This window comes from Triturus cristatus, chromosome 1_1, assembly GCF_964204655.1.
Source record: "Triturus cristatus chromosome 1_1, aTriCri1.1, whole genome shotgun sequence".
Taxonomy (NCBI): Eukaryota; Metazoa; Chordata; class Amphibia; order Caudata; family Salamandridae; genus Triturus; species Triturus cristatus.
In genome coordinates, this window is record NC_140579.1 from 1,313,252,380 (window position 1) to 1,313,270,239 (window position 17,860).

The following is a 17,860-nucleotide window of genomic DNA, read 5'->3' on the forward strand; positions in this document are numbered from 1 at the left end:
CCTATTAAGGCCATATATTGCATAAACGTGGACTGGAAACGGAATGGTCTCCCTGAGTGGGGTTAGTCACCAATGATGGTAGTATATTGTGGGCATCAAATACTAGTAATATATTGTCATATTTCTCTGGGATGTTCGCCAGTACTTGTTACTCGGTCCAATACATCTGATTCTGATTCATCCTAACCATGTTAATGGCCGAGTAGTGTCACTCACCCAACTATTAGTGTAATTCCTTAGATAGCTGGTGGGTCTATTGTTGTATCCGTGGTACTGACGTAATAGTACTGCTAATTGTTGTGACTGGTAATCCAAGACTCTGTAGCCCTGTAAAAAACATGGTGCACTTAGTTACCGCCCCTCTATCAAAGGTGACAGAACTAGAGTAACATAACCACAGTGTCACCAGTTAACTCACCACAACTTGGGTCAGTAGTGCCCCACGTCTTGCTATGAATATAGTCCTACTGGCGATAGGGTAAAATGAACCCTTATTCTCGGTTGAATAACTGTGTCGAAGTCAAATGGTTCACCGGGCCGAACCCTGATAAGTCGGTCCCCTGTGAAGATAAATAATCGAGTTGCTCATACCCTTTGAGTGATTCCAATTGAATCCCTCTCCTGCAGATTTGAAGGCTCACCTCTCAAGTCGAAGTGACTGGTTAACACATTGTCCGTATATTTCTCCGTAACCACAAGGAAGAAACCGGCATTACCCTCTCAGCATGTTTGTAGCCGCGACGTTGTCACATGACCCCCCAAAAAACTAGTATGCGTAGCGTTACAAGCCTGCGGTGTCCCCGGAGAATGCGCCGCCATCTTAGAAATGTTCCATGGCTCATACCAAACCAGTACGATCCCTGGCTGATCGTGTAAAAAACAGGAGCGGTCCTATAAAATCCCACTCGTTTGTTCAAAAATAAATGCACCGTCTTAGAAAGATTCCGTGGCCCATACCAAACCAGTACGATCCCTGGCTGATCATGTAAAAAACAAGAGCGGTCCTATAAAATCCCACTCGTTCATTCATAAATAGATGCACAAATGCATTTAACTTAAATAAGACTGTCATAAAAGTGGCCTATGGTTGTAAATACACCAAAAAGATATAAATGTATAAAAATATATTTTTGTGCCATTCGGAATCCATATGTTGAGATAAACACGCGGAAAAAAGTCTTCGCATCCACAGTCTCCTTGAGTACCACAAATGATATCTTATAAGGTGAAAAGGATTCAGTCAACTCCGGTGAGTGTATGACCAATGCTTGTCCCCATACCAAAAATAGCGCCGCCATCTTGTAACGGGGTGTGTAATCTGCACCCAGCTGGTATACATCCTGGCTGTGTGTATGATAACATGTGCCCAAGTATTAAGTGTAAAAAATATGCCTCATCTTAGTTAAATCACCAAATCAAGGTTATCATTACATAGAGACCTCCCTTATAGTTTAACTTAAATATCTTAATTCCCGGTGGACGACATGGAAGACTAATAATCTTGAACTCAAAAGAATAGCCCCAAAGGAAAAAGGGGTGAAAGATACAGTGCTGGTTAATAACAGAGTCAAGCACAAAAGAGTGACAATGGGGTCACCAAAAAGTAGGAACCCACATCAACAGGTTGTGGACCTGTAAGATAACAAATGTTCTCCTTCTCAGACGAATGCAATCAATCCATCATTCTTATTGAATATGTGCAAGAACTATGGTCACAATTCCCCATATACATTACAGATTGACATACATTTTGATCAACAAACTCCAAATACAAAATTTCGTCTTGTAAATATCACAACATTGAGCAAGTAAAACCTTATTTGCATCATCATTGAGCAAGTAACCCATAAGGTGTTATTGGTTAAAAAATCAAAGTACATATCACAAGACATCTGAATTGATGTATATGACAATCTCTTGTGTCCCAAGACTTGCTGCATTACTCAGACCAGACGGTTTTTCAATGACCCAGGACTGCTTCAATCTCGCAGAAATACATGCATTTCCCTATCAATATTCAACTCCAGATCAACTGATCTCAGTTTGATCAACCATTTGGCTTCCAGCGTCCTCAATCGGGAAACCTTGTCACCTCCACGGGGGTCATCTTCCACTATTGCAATACCACGAAATTTAAGCCTTCAAATTTCAGCTGCTTGATGTATTGTATTGTAGTGTACTGCCAACGGATAGTTAGTATTATTGTTTCTAATCGCTCTAATGTGTTCTTGTATTCGTTTTTTAAGTGGTCTGATAGTACTCCCCACATATATTAAATTGCATTGGCAAATTATACAGTACACCACATATTTGGTGTTGCAATTAATAAAGTGCATGATGTTGTGTGTCTGTCCTGTGTTGTAACAAAACTTTGTGATCTTATTGTCTGCAAATTACCACACATTGCACATTGTGCAATTGTAAAAGCCATTGGGTTTGATAGGTAACCACGTGTGTTTGTCTTCCTGTCTGTTGGAACCCGTGCATGAGGGACTCAAAATGTTTCTTAATGTCCTGCCTCTTACATATGTAACCTGCGTTTTTTTTCTGACATATGGGTCTAAATCATGGTCCAGTTTTAGCAGATGCAAATTTTTTGCGTAGTGTTTTAAAGATGTCCTTTGTCTTAGAATGGAATTGTGTTATAGATGCAATGTGTTTCCTCTCTAGTGTTTTTTTCTTATTGTACTTAGATTTGAGTAGTCCTGTGCGCTTGGTTCTATTAGTTCTCGTGTGCGCTTGATCTAAGATTTTATGGTCATACCCTCTAGTCAAAAAACGTTTCTTCAACTTGACAACCTCTTGTTGAAAAATCAGGTCATTACTACAGTTTCTGCGAAGGCGAGTCATTTCCCCATTCGGTATTGCTCTAATTTGAGATACAGAGTGTGAACTGCCCGCGTGTAATATTGAATTACAGGCTGTTTCTTTACGAAAAAGCCTTGATTGCAAAGTACCATTATCCACAAACAGTGTAACATCCAAAAAGTCAATCTGATCTTTATTGCTATTGTGGGTGAAACTCAAGTTGTATTCATTATTATTTAAATGAATGATAAAATCTTCCAGACATTTGCTGTCACCACCCCAAATCATCAGGATGTTGTCAATAAAACGACCCCAATAAACTATATGGTTGGTCAATATAGATGGGCAAGATCTCCAAATGTGGTGTTCATAAAAACCTGTGTAAATATTAGCAAACGATGGAGAGAACTTGGCCCCCATAGCTACACCTGAATGTTGTCTATACCAGGTCTCAGGTCAGGAACCCACTGAATAAAAATATATCCTTAGCCTATTTTAACTCACTCACACCAATCTACGCTTGAGAGCCCATTCACATACACCCTAGCTTCACATATGGCAATAAACAAAGTATCTCCGACAAAGAGTTGTGGGTGACCTTCAGGCATTGCAGCGCCAGCGCGACAAGGAGCAACACACTATGACGAAGCATGACACCTATCTGGGTGTGTGAGGGCTCCTGCTCCTGAGCATTCAAATGCCCCCCAACTGGATACTCAGGTTTTTAGCATCGACCTGCTTGTGGTTTTGTTCTTCGTTTCACTAGGAACTACATACCCCTTGTTGATACCCAGCACCCTGTCTGAAGTCAGGGAATATGTAAAGTAATCAAATCCATGATGCATCTAATGTTGGAGAACTTGTTAAATTCCCTCCATGGAAACCCCTTAAAGTGGTGCCATATATATCTCCAAGAACACAGAGCAATGACAGGAAGCTAAACTGGTGGCAAATGTCTAAAAAATGTATCTCCATCAGAAAAAAGTTCCATAAGTATACTTACCTTGTGGGACAAATGCAAATCCTGCATTTACACCAGCCAAAACGTCTCCCAGAAGCGCTTCACTAAATTTATACTTAGGAATCCAGCCAATAAAGGGAAACACTGCAGTAAGGAATGTCATGCATCTTCTCTTGGAACACCTGAAAGATAAAGAACTCCGGTATGAAGGGCCTTAGTATTAAAAGTACAAAACATGCCATGTCACTGACACACTCACTGAGGTGAACATGATTCTCAGTTTAATCAACAATACAATTCCAAAATTCACAAAAAAGATAAGTTACTTACCTGTAATCCTAGTTCTCTTTCAGGGGTATCCTCATCAAAGTCATAAGCACTGAATATTCCCGCTCATGTGCGGGGACCCCGGAAATAATAAAAAAATATATATGAAAAACATATATATGCAGCTATATATTTATATACTCGAACCGGTTACTGAATGGGACTGCCTGCATGCCCTGTGTGATGGGAGTTTTTGGATGTCACTCGACAGCAGGGGCTTTAAAAACGTCAGCAAAATCTAATACCATACTGTGTCATCAGTGATGTCATGAGTGATGTCACTGACCATGTCATGAGTGATGTAATATGTAACGTCATCAGCAGTGCATTGTGGGCGCGCGAGTTATAGTTAGCTGAACTAACTATAACGGGGGAATTTCAATGGTTTTGTACGAGTGAAAAGTCCAGCTAACTATAACGCCCCTGAAACCTATGGTTTTTTCCGTGAATTTCTAAGGTTTTTTAAATGCTAATTCCTGTTGGAAGGCGGACCCCGAGGAGTCGGTGAGACCACCAAGGGGGGGGCCCTCTCACTGCACGAAGTAGCCGAGCGCTGCCGAGAAGTCTCCTGAGAGATCCTTCTCCTATCCCGTACTAGCACAGTAACACCACCACACCGGACTCAAGGAGGTTGTCTCAAGACAAGCAATTCTTTATCATCAATAAAAGGTTACGAGTTCAATATTTACACGAAGGGATCGAGGGATCCACCAAAAGTCTCAATGTCTCTTTGGAAGGGTAGGGGTAGCGGGACAGTCTTTGGCAGGAATGTGGTACGAGGGTACCTGGGGCCCAGTTCTTATCCTCACGCTGGAGGACCTCTGATCTCGGAGGGGTCGAGCCGCGACGGCGTCAGCAGGGCTCTGGCGTACAGTTCGTGGAGAGCCGCGATTCAATCAGCAGGGCTCTCAAGATGGTCTCTGTTCAGCTCGAGCCGCGACGTCGTCAGCAGGGCTCCGAGGAAGGTTCCAGCGAGGTTGGGCCGCGACAGCGTCAGCAGGGCTCCGATGTTCCAGGTGGTTCAGAAAGAGTTCACAAGAGGGAGCCGCGACGCAGTCAGCAGGGCTCGTGATGGTTCCGACAAGAGTTCTTCTCCGTAGGGTCAGCCGCGATTCAATCAGCAGGGCTCTCGACTCCGGGATACAACTGCCGAGCTGTGGTGGGGTTGCCCCAGATATAGGTCTGGAGCCCTTTGATGTCCGGACCTATGCGCCCGAGGGGGCGGAGTGGCCGGGTGGAGGTGGCCAGACGCCCAGCAGGAGAGGCGCCAGGCCCATGGGAGTTGCCGGGCGATCACACCTCGAGAGGGGAGGACAGTTGGGGGTCCCATCGATACTGTCCTCCGCCGGGGGCGATGAATGGTTCCTGCGGCACCCCCTGGCTAGTTCGTGGTGCCTCGATGTCGGGCTTCGCTGGGGTCGAGGCCGGGTTGGTGCACGGGGTGACGTGGATGCCAACAAGATGGCGGAGCCACGAGGAGTATGCGACCACGTGCAGCTCCGGGTGAAGGGCCTTGGTGCAGTTCAGACGGGTGGCCCGTGAAGGCCGGGGCGGGGAACGGGCACAATCCAGGGGGTTAAGGACCACGCCACGAGGCCGGGTCCAACAGGCGTCCCCCCCAGCCGAAGGCATGGAGAGTCACCCATCTCCTTGGGGATTCTCCTCGTCAAGGCGGAAGAAGCGGGACAGGCCGTCGGCGTTGGCGTGGTCATTGCCGGGCCGGTGTTCGACGTCAAAGTCCATCCCTTGTAGCGAGATGGACCACCGCAGCAGCTTGGGGTTCTCGTCCCGCATTTGCATTAACCATTGCAAGGGCCGGTGGTCGGTCTGGACCCGGAAGTGGGTGCCAAAGAGGTAGGGCCGGAGCTTCTTGAGGGCCCACACCACAGCGAAGGCCTCGCGCTCAATAGTGCTCCAGCGTTGCTCTCGGGGCAGTAGTCGTCGGCTGATGAAGGCCACTGGTCGGTCGAGCCCCTTTTCGTCGGCTTGGGATAGGACGGCCCTGATCCCATACTCGGAGGCGTCCGTCTGTACCACGAACTCCTTCTGATAGTCCGGGGCCTGCAGCACCGGGGCAGTACACATGGCTGTCTTTAGGGTGTCGAAGGCTGTTTGGCAGCGGGGTGTCCAGTGTACCTTCTTGGGCTGCTTTTTGGACGTTAACTCTGTGAGGGGGCCAACAATGCTCCCATAGTCCCGGATAAACCGCCGGTAGTATCCGGTGAGACCCAGGAAGGCCCGGACAGCGGTCTGGGTAGTGGGGGGTTCCCAGGTCTGGATGGCATCTATCTTCGCTTGGAGGGGGGCCACCTGCCCGCTCCCCACTTGATGGCCCAGGTAGGTCACGGATCCGTGGCCGATTTGGCATTTGCTGGCCTTGACTGTGAGCCCGGCCCGCTGGAGGGCGGCCAGGACGGCCTCCAGGTGGAGGAGGTGCTCGGCCCAGTGGCTGCTGTACACGGCAATGTCATCTAAGTAGGCCGCGCTGAAGGCCTCAAGCCCGGCCAAAACCTTGTTCACCAGTCTTTGGAAGGTGGCCGGGGCGTTCTTCATTCCGAAGGGCATCACCCGAAAGTGGTAATGCCCATCCGGAGTCGAAAAGGCGGATCTTTCTTGGGCGCCGGGGGTGAGCTGGATTTGCCAGTACCCGGCGGTGAGGTCCAGCGTGCTCAAGTAGCGAGCGGCCCCTAGGCGGTCGATCAGTTCGTCGGCCCGGGGTATCGGGTGTGCGTCCGTCTTTGTTACTCCATTCAGTGCTCGGTAGTCCACGCAGAATCGCAACTCCGGGGGGTGACCGGGAGCTGCGGCCTTGGGCACCAGGACGACAGGGCTGGCCCACGGGCTGTCGGAAGGCTCGATGACCCCCAGGGCCAGCATCTTCGCTACTTCGGCCTGGATGCAGGCCCGCACTCGGTCAGGCACCCGGTAGGCTCTGTGTCGTATGGGGGGGTTCTCCCCGGTGTCGACGTCGTGGACGCACCAGTGGGTCACCCCCGGGGTGAGAGAGAAGAGGGCTGCGTAGTCCCGCAGTAATCGCTGGCAGTCGTTGCGCTGCTCCGGGGTCAGGGACGAGGCGAGTTGGACACCTTCGATCGATCCATCATGGATGTTGGACTGCAAGAGGTCGGGCAAGGGCTCGGAGTCGTCCTCGCTCCCCTCGTCGGTCGCCAGCAGCAGGCTCAGTTCGGTCCGGGCGAAGTGGGGTTTTAGCCTGTTCGCATGTAGGACCCGGAGGGGGTTCCGGGGGGACTCCAGATCGACCAGGTAGGTGACGGGACTTTTCTTCTCCACCACCTTGAAGGGCCCGGTCCACTTGTCCTGGAGGGCGCCGGGTTCGACCGGGGCCATGACCCATACTTTCTGACCTGGCTCGAATTCTACCGTAGAAGTGTTGCGATCGTACCACCGCTTCATGTCCTCCTGGCTGGCCTCGAGGTTGGCTTCGGCTATGGCTCGGAACTTGCGGGTCTGGTTTCGGAGGGTCAGGAGGTATCGGTAGACGTCAGGAGGGGCGCCTCGGGGCTTCATCTCCCAGCCCTCCTTGACCAGGCTGAGTGGTCCGCGGACCGGGTGCCCATACAATAGTTCAAACGGGCTGAACCCCAGGGACTTCTGCGGGACCTCCCGATAGGCAAACAGGAGGCAGGGCAGCAGGACATCCCATTTCCGCCTGAGGGGTTCTTCCAGGCCCTGGATCATCCCTTTCAATGTTCGGTTGAACCGCTCAACCAGCCCGTTCCCCTGAGGGTGATATGGGGTCGTGAACTTGTATGTGACCCCGCATTGTTGCCACAGGGACCGCATGTACCTGGAGATAAAGTTCGTGCCACGGTCGCTCACCACTTCGCTGGGGAATCCCACTCGGGAGAAGATCCCCATCAAGGCCCGGCCTACCACAGGGGCCGTTATAGTTCTGAGCGGGACCGCCTCCGGGTACCTGGTGGCGTGGTCCACGAGGACCAGGATGAAGCGGTGGCCCAGGGCGGTTTGGGGGTCCAGGGGTCCCACAATGTCGATTCCGACTCGTTCAAACGGGGTGCTGACGGCGGGAAAGGGCTGGAGGGGGGCCTTGACCCGACCCCCCGTCTTTCCGCTGGCTTGGCAGGTCTGGCAGGACCGGCAGTGGTTGTCCACATCTCTCCGCATCCGAGGCCAGTAGAAGTGGGTCACCAGACGACTGTACGTTTTGTCTTGCCCCAAGTGTCCGGCGAGGGGCACATCATGGGCCAGGTTGAGAAGGAACTCCCGGAAGCGGAGGGGGACCACCAACACGCGGCCGGCCCCGAGTTCTGCCACTTTCTGCTCACTGTACAACAGGCCCTCGGCCCAGTAGATCCAGTGGGTGCCGGTCTGGTCACCGTTGGCTTGCGCGGTCGCCTGCTGTCGGACCCCTTCGAGAGAGGGACAGGACTGTTGCTCTTGCTGGAACTGCTCTCGGGTGGGGCCCCCTTCATGTTGCCATTGCGTCAGTTCTGGTAGGGCGCTCGGAGAAGCCATCTCTTCGGGGGAGGATTCGCTGGGCCCGGGGTCGGTGTCCGCCTCCTCCTCGCTGCTGGCGGGAGGGGGTGTGAGCCCCTCGGGTCGGGCCGTCCCGGAGGTCGAGGAGGAGCGGGGGGCCTGGGCGGTCATGGACCGGGTGATGGCGCAGGCCCAATCAGCCAGTCCCAACATTCGGAGGTGCTCTCGTCGTTCTACTTGAGCCCAGGGGGAACTCTCCAAGTCGTTCCCCAGGAGGCAGTCGACCGGGGCGTCGTCGCGCACCGTCACCTTCAGCAGGCCCGTCACCCCTCCCCACTCGAAGGGGACCAGGGCCATCTGGCATAGGCTTTCACTGTTGTCGGCCGTCCGCACAGGGCACAGCACATTCGGTAGAATCTGTTCAGGGGTCACCAGGTGGCAGCGGACAGCGGTGATACTGGCGCCGGTGTCGCGAAGGGCTTCGGCCCGTTGTCCGTTGACCGTGACCTGCTGCCGGTACTTCTGGGTGTTGGTTGGGATGGGGGTGCAGGGTACCATCTCTCGGCTACCCAGGCAGACCAGGGACATGGCTGCCGGCTCCCACTCAGTGTTTTCTCGGTCGAGGGCCTCTTCTTCCTCCTCTCCCCCCAAGGCGGCGGCTGTCAGCTGCCGGGGCGGGGGCCCGCCGGCCCCGTTTCTTCGGTTCAGGGGGCAGGCCGGGTCGCTGGCAAAGTGTCCGGTTTGTTGGCAGCCATAGCAGGTCACTGGTGGCCGTGGTCCGGGTCGGGCCGGGCCCACCCTTCGCGCTAGGCTCGGGGAGAGATGTGGCTGCGGTGGCCCTCGAGGGGGGCTCCTGGGGGCCCCAGCGGGAGGGTCTCGGTTCCTGTTCGGCCCTCCCCCCCCACCGCGCTGGCGTGGGGGTCCGTTGGGGTTCCTCTGGTACTCCCCCATTGAGCTCCGGGGGACCCGGGAGTTGACCCATCGATCGGCCTCGACGGCAAGTTTGCGCGGGTCGGTCATTTTGCTGTCGAGGAGGTGCTGTCTCAGTTCCACGAAGCAATTATTGGAAAGGTGTTCCCAGACGATGAGGTCGACCAGTTGTCCGTAGGTGGTTACTTTGCTGCCTTTGATCCACCCTTCTAGGGCCCGACTGAAAAAGTCCACATATTCCACCCATGTGGTACCCGGGATTTTCTTGCAGTCTCGGAACCGCTGGCGGTACATCTCCGCTGTTAGTCCGTATCGGGTGAGCAGGGCCTCCTTCATGTGATCGTAGGAGGTCATCACCTCCTCCGGTAGCTGGAGCAGCGTGTCCCGCCCTTCACTCAGGAATCGCCCCCACAGGCCTGCGCCCCAGTCTTTTCGGGGCACCCGATGGGAGGTCATGGCCACCTCGTAGGCCTTGAACCATTGTTGGATATCGTCATTCTTGTAATACTCCTTGACGACCTCCTTCGGGATATGCACCTTGGCCTCGGGGGGCGGTAGAGTGTCTCTAGTACTGGGGGTGTCGGTCCCTCCGTTCTTGGCCTTGATCTCGAGCTCCTTGAGACTGCGCTCGTGCTCAAGAGTTATTTTCTTTTCCTCCAACTCCCGGTGTCGTCTCTTCTCTTCTATTTCTTCTTGAAGGCGTAGCTGCTCGAGGGCCAGTTTCTTTTCTGCCAGCTGGAGTTCGCCGTCCAGCCGCAGTCGGGCGAGCTCTAGTTCGTGGCTCCGGACCTTTTCCCGCTCTCGTATTTCTTCCTCGGAGAGGCCGGTTTCTAGGCTCTTTCTTCCTCCGGTTGCCGGGGTCAGTGCGGTTGCTGTGGTCTCCGTCAGGGGCAAGGGCCCTTCTTCCTGGGAGGGGCCTGCCCCAGCCTCCAACCATGCCCTCAGAGCTTTCTGCATCTCTTCCTTGGTACCGAGGCTGGTGGTTGCAATGCCTTTGTCTCTGCAGAACTGTTTTAATTCTTTGTGCGTATATTCCTCCAGCCGTTCGGGCTGGAACTCCATTGTCGCGTTGTTTTCCTGGTTGCTCATGATGCTATTTGTTTGGATGGGTAGCTAGTGGGTACTGGCTGGTACGTACTGCGTTCGGCTCGGATCCCGTCGCTGGCCACCAAATGTTGGAAGGCGGACCCCGAGGAGTCGGTGAGACCACCAAGGGGGGGGGCCCTCTCACTGCACGAAGTAGCCGAGCGCTGCCGAGAAGTCTCCTGAGAGATCCTTCTCCTATCCCGTACTAGCACAGTAACACCACCACACCGGACTCAAGGAGGTTGTCTCAAGACAAGCAATTCTTTATCATCAATAAAAGGTTACGAGTTCAATATTTACACGAAGGGATCGAGGGATCCACCAAAAGTCTCAATGTCTCTTTGGAAGGGTAGGGGTAGCGGGACAGTCTTTGGCAGGAATGTGGTACGAGGGTACCTGGGGCCCAGTTCTTATCCTCACGCTGGAGGACCTCTGATCTCGGAGGGGTCGAGCCGCGACGGCGTCAGCAGGGCTCTGGCGTACAGTTCGTGGAGAGCCGCGATTCAATCAGCAGGGCTCTCAAGATGGTCTCTGTTCAGCTCGAGCCGCGACGTCGTCAGCAGGGCTCCGAGGAAGGTTCCAGCGAGGTTGGGCCGCGACAGCGTCAGCAGGGCTCCGATGTTCCAGGTGGTTCAGAAAGAGTTCACAAGAGGGAGCCGCGACGCAGTCAGCAGGGCTCGTGATGGTTCCGACAAGAGTTCTTCTCCGTAGGGTCAGCCGCGATTCAATCAGCAGGGCTCTCGACTCCGGGATACAACTGCCGAGCTGTGGTGGGGTTGCCCCAGATATAGGTCTGGAGCCCTTTGATGTCCGGACCTATGCGCCCGAGGGGGCGGAGTGGCCGGGTGGAGGTGGCCAGACGCCCAGCAGGAGAGGCGCCAGGCCCATGGGAGTTGCCGGGCGATCACACCTCGAGAGGGGAGGACAGTTGGGGGTCCCATCGATACTGTCCTCCGCCGGGGGCGATGAATGGTTCCTGCGGCACCCCCTGGCTAGTTCGTGGTGCCTCGATGTCGGGCTTCGCTGGGGTCGAGGCCGGGTTGGTGCACGGGGTGACGTGGATGCCAACAAGATGGCGGAGCCACGAGGAGTATGCGACCACGTGCAGCTCCGGGTGAAGGGCCTTGGTGCAGTTCAGACGGGTGGCCCGTGAAGGCCGGGGCGGGGAACGGGCACAATCCAGGGGGTTAAGGACCACGCCACGAGGCCGGGTCCAACAATTCCTAACTATAACGTGCCTGAAACCTATGGTTTTTTCAGTGAATTTCAAAGGTTTTTTTAATGCTAATTTCTAACTATGCCTACAGAGATAGGACATGTGAAAAAAGAAGAAAAAACGCACAGAAAAAAAAAAATGCAGAAAGAAGCAACAGAAGTCCTCAAAGACGAAGAAAAGTGCAGGAAGAAGGATAACGTGCAGAAAGAACAAACAGAAGAGCAGAAAGAAGCCTTGTTGCAAAATCATCCTGTACCCTCAACTTTTTCAGACGGATACTGGTGGTAACTGAGTCTGACTAACCAGTCCTAGAGCCAGTGCTATGTTAAAAGACACTCAGAATACAGTGAAAACACCTACATACACTAGGGAACACTATGCGTTGGGGTCCCCCTGTGTCAAAGGGAGGAGAAAAACCCACTGTCTACACACAAATAATTTTGTTACGCCCAGACTGGGTCAAGTTAATACGGAAAAGCCGAGGGCCAGGACAGGTTCGAGCAGAAAAAGAGATCAAAAGAGATAAAAATAAACTCAGTTTATTTCAATGGCAATGTTTAGAATAATCAATAAACGAAATAGCATACAATATATTTTATACGTAAACGAGGGTCCCACACACAAAGACAAACATAAATACATTCATTCAGACAACAGACTCATGTATAGGACAAAACATAACCAAATGTACAGAGATGATACATATAAGCAAATCAGTAAAGTAGCAAAATACATCAGTATTATCGAAGTTAGGAAGGATAACAGTTCAAAACAGAATCGTGCATTCCCAATTTATACGGGCAGATAATATCTCTGATAGGCACTAGGGGACAGGAGCCAATGCACGTTTCGGTGTTAACTACACCTTCATCAGGGCAACGGTGATGACAGGCGTGTGGGACAACACGAAAGGAGCCTATTGTAGAGATTTAGAGGAGGGAAAACAAAATGTCTATAAGTCAAGGATTATTGTATTTTAAGAAAGCGTTCTAATCAACATGTGTAGACATCAGCACTTCTCTTCCAGTATTAGTTAAGGAACACACAGGGGGTCAAACAGGATAACATAAGCAAGATGGGATAGGTATCTATAGTACAAGTTTAAGAGGCCCAAGGTCGAAAAATACGGGATATCTAGGATGTATAAAGCCAATCTGGTCAGTAGCTATTAGGAGGATGAGATCAATGTGCACCCAAAGAAATAGAGTCTGAAACAAGATAATAACAGTCAAAAATTCATTAAAAAAAGGAAGATGTGTACCCGTGAGGCGAGAGAAATAGTATCCAGGAGGTGCAGATATAGTCAACCAATCACCAAAGAATAATGAACCTGATAAGTAAGAGTAATATGGACAGTTTCTTATAAGGAGAATATTACCTTCCACTCAAGGGGGCAATACAGATCAACTCTTCTAGGGGATATTGAAGAGGCAGAAAATATGCATCGAAACGGGATACATCAGTTCTATAGGGGGAAAAAAATAATAATAATAATAAAAATAATAAAACTAAAGTGAGATGCCCTTGGAGTCAATAGACACAGTCCAAAATGGGGGAATGAGTACAACATGGGAGAGGAAACTACAGCTTAGAGATGAGGAGAAATGAACCAAATTAGAAGTAACTTACCCAGCGCTAAGTCCGATCAGTAGTGGTGTAGAGGACCAGTAAATGAGTACTACGCGAATGGGTTAGGAGACGTCAGAGGTGGATAAATCTGGGTCTGGCAGGGATGAATCACTCAAAAGATTGTGGCCATACAATTGCTATTTCTCTGGGAAAAATAGACAATAGTACAATATAAGGTAGGTAGATATCGGGTTAAAAACACTGCTACCTATCGAAATATTCCCCCAGGGCATAAGTCTCTGTTGGTGAATATCAGATACGCTCTACCATGTCTTGACTAACCAGTGACAACGATGACCTATCTGCGGTACATTTAAAACCACCGCTCATCCTGATGTCGTGCTACTTTGTCGGGTAAGCGTTATGCCCTGGGGGAATATTTCGATAGGTAGCAGTGTTTTTAACCCGATATCTACCTACCTTATATTGTACTATTGTCTATTTTTCCCAGAGAAATAGCAATTGTATGGCCACAGTCTTTTGAGTGATTCATCCCTGCCAGACCCAGATTTATCCACCTCTGACGTCTCCTAACCCATTCGCGTAGTACTCATTTACTGGTCCTCTACACCACTACTGATCCGACTTAGTGCTGGGTAAGTTACTTCTAATTTGGTTCATTTCTCCTCATCTCTAAGCTGTAGTTTCCTCTCCCATGTTGTACTCATTCCCCCATTTTGGACTGTGTCTATTGACTCCAAGGGCATCTCACTTTAGTTTTATTATTTTTATTATTTTTTTTTTTTTTTCCCCCTATAGAACTGATGTATCCCGTTTCGATGCATATTTTCTGCCTCTTCAATATCCCCTAGAAGAGTTGATCTGTATTTCCCCCTTGAGTGGAAGGTAATATTCTCCTTATAAGAAACTGTCCATATTACTCTTACTTATCAGGTTCATTATTCTTTGGTGATTGGTTGACTATATCTGCACCTCCTGGATACTATTTCTCTCGCCTCACGGGTACACATCTTCCTTTTTTTAATGAATTTTTGAGTGTTATTATCTTGTTTCAGACTCTATTTCTTTGGGTGCACATTGATCTCATCCTCCTAATAGCTACTGACCAGATTGGCTTTATACATCCTAGATATCCCGTATTTTTCGACCTTGGGCCTCTTAAACTTGTACTATAGATACCTATCCCATCTTGCTTATGTTATCCGGTTTGACCCCCTGTGTGTTCCTTAACTAATACTGGAAGAGAAGTGCTGATGTCTACACATGTTGATCAGAACGCTTTCTTAAAATACAATAATCCTTGACTTATAGACATTTTGTTTTCCCTCCTCTAAATCTCTACAATAGGCTCCTTTCGTGTTGTCCCACACGCCTGTCATCACCGTTGCCCTGATGAAGGTGTAGTTAACACCGAAACGTGCGTTGGCTCCTGTCCTCTCGTGCCTATCAGAAGATATTATCTGCCCGTATAAATTGGGAATGCACGATTCTGTTTTGAACTGTTATCCTTCCTAACTTCGATAATACTGATGTATTTTGCTACTTTACTGATATGCTTATATGTATCATCTCTGTACATTTGGTTATGTTTTGTCCTATACATGAGTCTGTTGTCTGAATGAATGTATTTATGTTTGTCTTTGTGTGTGGGACCCTTGTTTACGTATAAAATATATTGTATGCTATTTCGTTTATTGATTATTCTAAACATTGCCATTGAAATAAACTGAGTTTATTTTTATCCCTTTTGATCTCTTTTTCTGCTCGAACCTGTCCTGGCCCTCAGCTTTTCCGTAATAACTTGACCCAGTCTGGGCGTTACGAAATTATTTGTGTGTAGACAGTGGGTTTTGCTCCTCCCTTTGACGCTCGTTGTTCCCTAGTTCCCCTGTCTACCCATCTAGTTCCCAGGGACCCCCCTTTTACTGGAAAGGGGTCCCCCTGTGATCAGCATGACCTCCTCTGTAAGCCCCTAGTATATAATAGGGCAGGGGATTAAAACTACCTCTTAAAACGAGTCACAGGGCGTGTTTGCACACGTCACCTCAGGCCCCATCCCCTCACTTCCCCACTGTGTAAACACGCCCTGTGGCCATTTTAACTTGGGAGATTAAGTCCCCTTGAATCCTGAGGGTCCCTAGGATCCAACTAGACCACTAGGTACCTCCAGTAAGCGCCACAGAGCTGCGTTGCAGAGAGATGTAAAAAGGGGCACGGCCTAGACCACCTCTCTGCAACGCAGCGCAGTGGCGCTTATGGGAAGCACCTGGTGGGCTAGTTGGCCCCCAAGGTCCCTCAGGATTCAAGGGGAATTATTTCCCCAACTTAAAACGCACCACAGGGCTTGTTTGCACACGTTAACTCAGGCCCCGTCCACTCCCTTCACCACTGTGTAAACATGCCCTGTGGCCGTTTTTTGTTGGGAGATTAAGTTCATTTGAATCCTGAGGGTCCCTAGGGTCCAACTAGCCCACTAGGTACCTCCAGTAAGCGCCACAGAGCTGCGTTGCAGAGAGGTGTACATAGTAGCACGGCCTGGACCACCTCTCTGCAATGCAGCTCAGTGGTGCTTACTGGAAGCACCTGGTGGGCTAGTTAGCCCCCAGAGGCCCTCAGGATTGAAGGGGAATTATTTCCCCAACTTAAAACTCGCCATAGGGCGTGTTTGCACACGTCACCTCAGGCCCCGTCCCCTCCCTTCCCCACTGTGTAAACACACCCTGTGGCCGTTTTTTAAGTTGGGAGATTAAGTCCCCTTGAATCCTGTGGATCCCTAGGGGCAAAATAGCCCACTAGGTATGTCCAGTAAGCGCCATTGCTGAGAGGTGTAAAAAGGGGCACAGCCTGCACCACCTCTCTGCAACGCAGAGCAGTGGCGCTTACTGGAAGCACCTGGTGGGCTAGTTGGCCCCCAGGGTCCCTCAGGATTGAAAGGGAATTATTTCCCCAACTTAAAATGCACCACAGGGCGTGTTTGCCCACGTCACCTCAGGCCCCGTCCCCTCCCTTCACCACTGTGTAAACGCGCCCTGTGGCCGTTCTAAGTTGAAAGATTAAGTCCCCTTGAATCCTAAGGGTCCCTAGGGTCAAACTAGCCCACTAGGTACCTCCAGTAAGCGCCACAGAGCTGCGTTGCATAGAGGTGAAAAAAGGGGCGTGGCCTCAGAACACCCGTCTGCAACACAGCTCCCTGGCGCATACTGGAGATACCTGTTGGGCTAGTTGGCCCTCAGGGACCCTCAGTATTGAAGGGGAATTAATTCCCCAACTTACAACTGGCCAGGGGGCGCGTTTGCAGAGTGCTGCAAGGAGGGGGCGTGGCCTCCGGCGCGATGCCGGTCTTTTACCTATTTTATTTTTTTAAGACGGAGGGCTGTGTGCCCCCCTTCTTTTTCTAATTTACTGGCCCTGGAGACTCCATCCCCCAGGGCCTGCACCCTAACTTTTTTTGTTGAAAAATATAAATTTGGCCCTCCCAAGGCCTTAATCGGCCCCGGGGACCCCAACCCCCGGGTCATGGCCTTTTTTTTTTATTCTTTAGGAGGGGGCTGCGTTGCCCCCCTCCTCAGGCCACTTATGGCCCCGGGGACCCCAACCCCCGGGGCCGGCCTTTGTTTTTTATTATTTTTAAAACATAGATATATTTATAGAAACACCTAGGACATGCTGGACAAACCGTATGTACCTATCACCATGACGATTTGCGTGATATTCATTAAAAGGCGACTATGCATAGAATGAATCCACATGGAATGTATTTACACCGCTAGTGAAGCTCTGACGTGTCTGACACCCTACCGTGCCTAATCCCGGTGCCCCCGCCGGTGGGTACTCTCCAAGTAGACACCCTGGCGTTTATTTATACAAACATGGGTAGCTATTGACGGGCACATTTAATATACACGCACACCAAGCCATTCAAAGGGGATTCGACAAAAATTCTACCAAACTATGCAAGAAACCCCCTCACGGTTAATAAAACACACATCCACCGCCGGATGTGTAATACTTATTATTTTACTCTCTGGAAAGGAGACGAACCTCACTTGAGAGTCACAGCGTGCTCCTGGCTGAGCCCAATGCTGTGTTACACCCACCAGTGCCCGCCGAGTGTCTCACACCTCTGTGTTGTATTTCACCAGCTAGTGCGTATGCTATGACACTCTCTAGCCCATGTGCACTGTAACACCACCCCGTGAGTATGTCATGTTACACTTGCCTTCACACGGGTTATATTGCCCCATCTAACGTGCCTGCCTCGATGCCTATGTTATAACGCACAGTGCTATGCCATACATATTACAATCTGGGATCCATATCTTTGTCACAGTGCATATGCAACGTTACACTCCCCAGCACATATTTTATATTACAACTTTAGAGACTAGTTAGGTTACACAACACTGCCCTGTGCATATTACACTCCAAGGCGCATATCGCATAGCACACGCTAGTGCCTGTGCTATCTCGCGCTCTCCAATGAA

The 17,860-nt window shown here is 50.6% G+C and overlaps 1 long non-coding RNA gene across 1 annotated transcript in view; it reads right to left on the reverse strand.

Annotated features, from left to right (window-relative positions):
- Positions 1–215: 215 nt before the first annotated feature.
- Positions 216–17,860, reverse strand: part of LOC146872021 (uncharacterized) — a 134,157-nt gene continuing 116,512 nt past the window's right edge. The window contains exons 2-3 of the long non-coding RNA XR_014959638.1: positions 419–3,951; positions 216–327 (exon numbers count right to left, since the gene is read on the reverse strand). This is a non-coding gene — a long non-coding RNA (uncharacterized LOC146872021). The remainder of the gene's footprint in view (positions 328–418; positions 3,952–17,860) is intronic.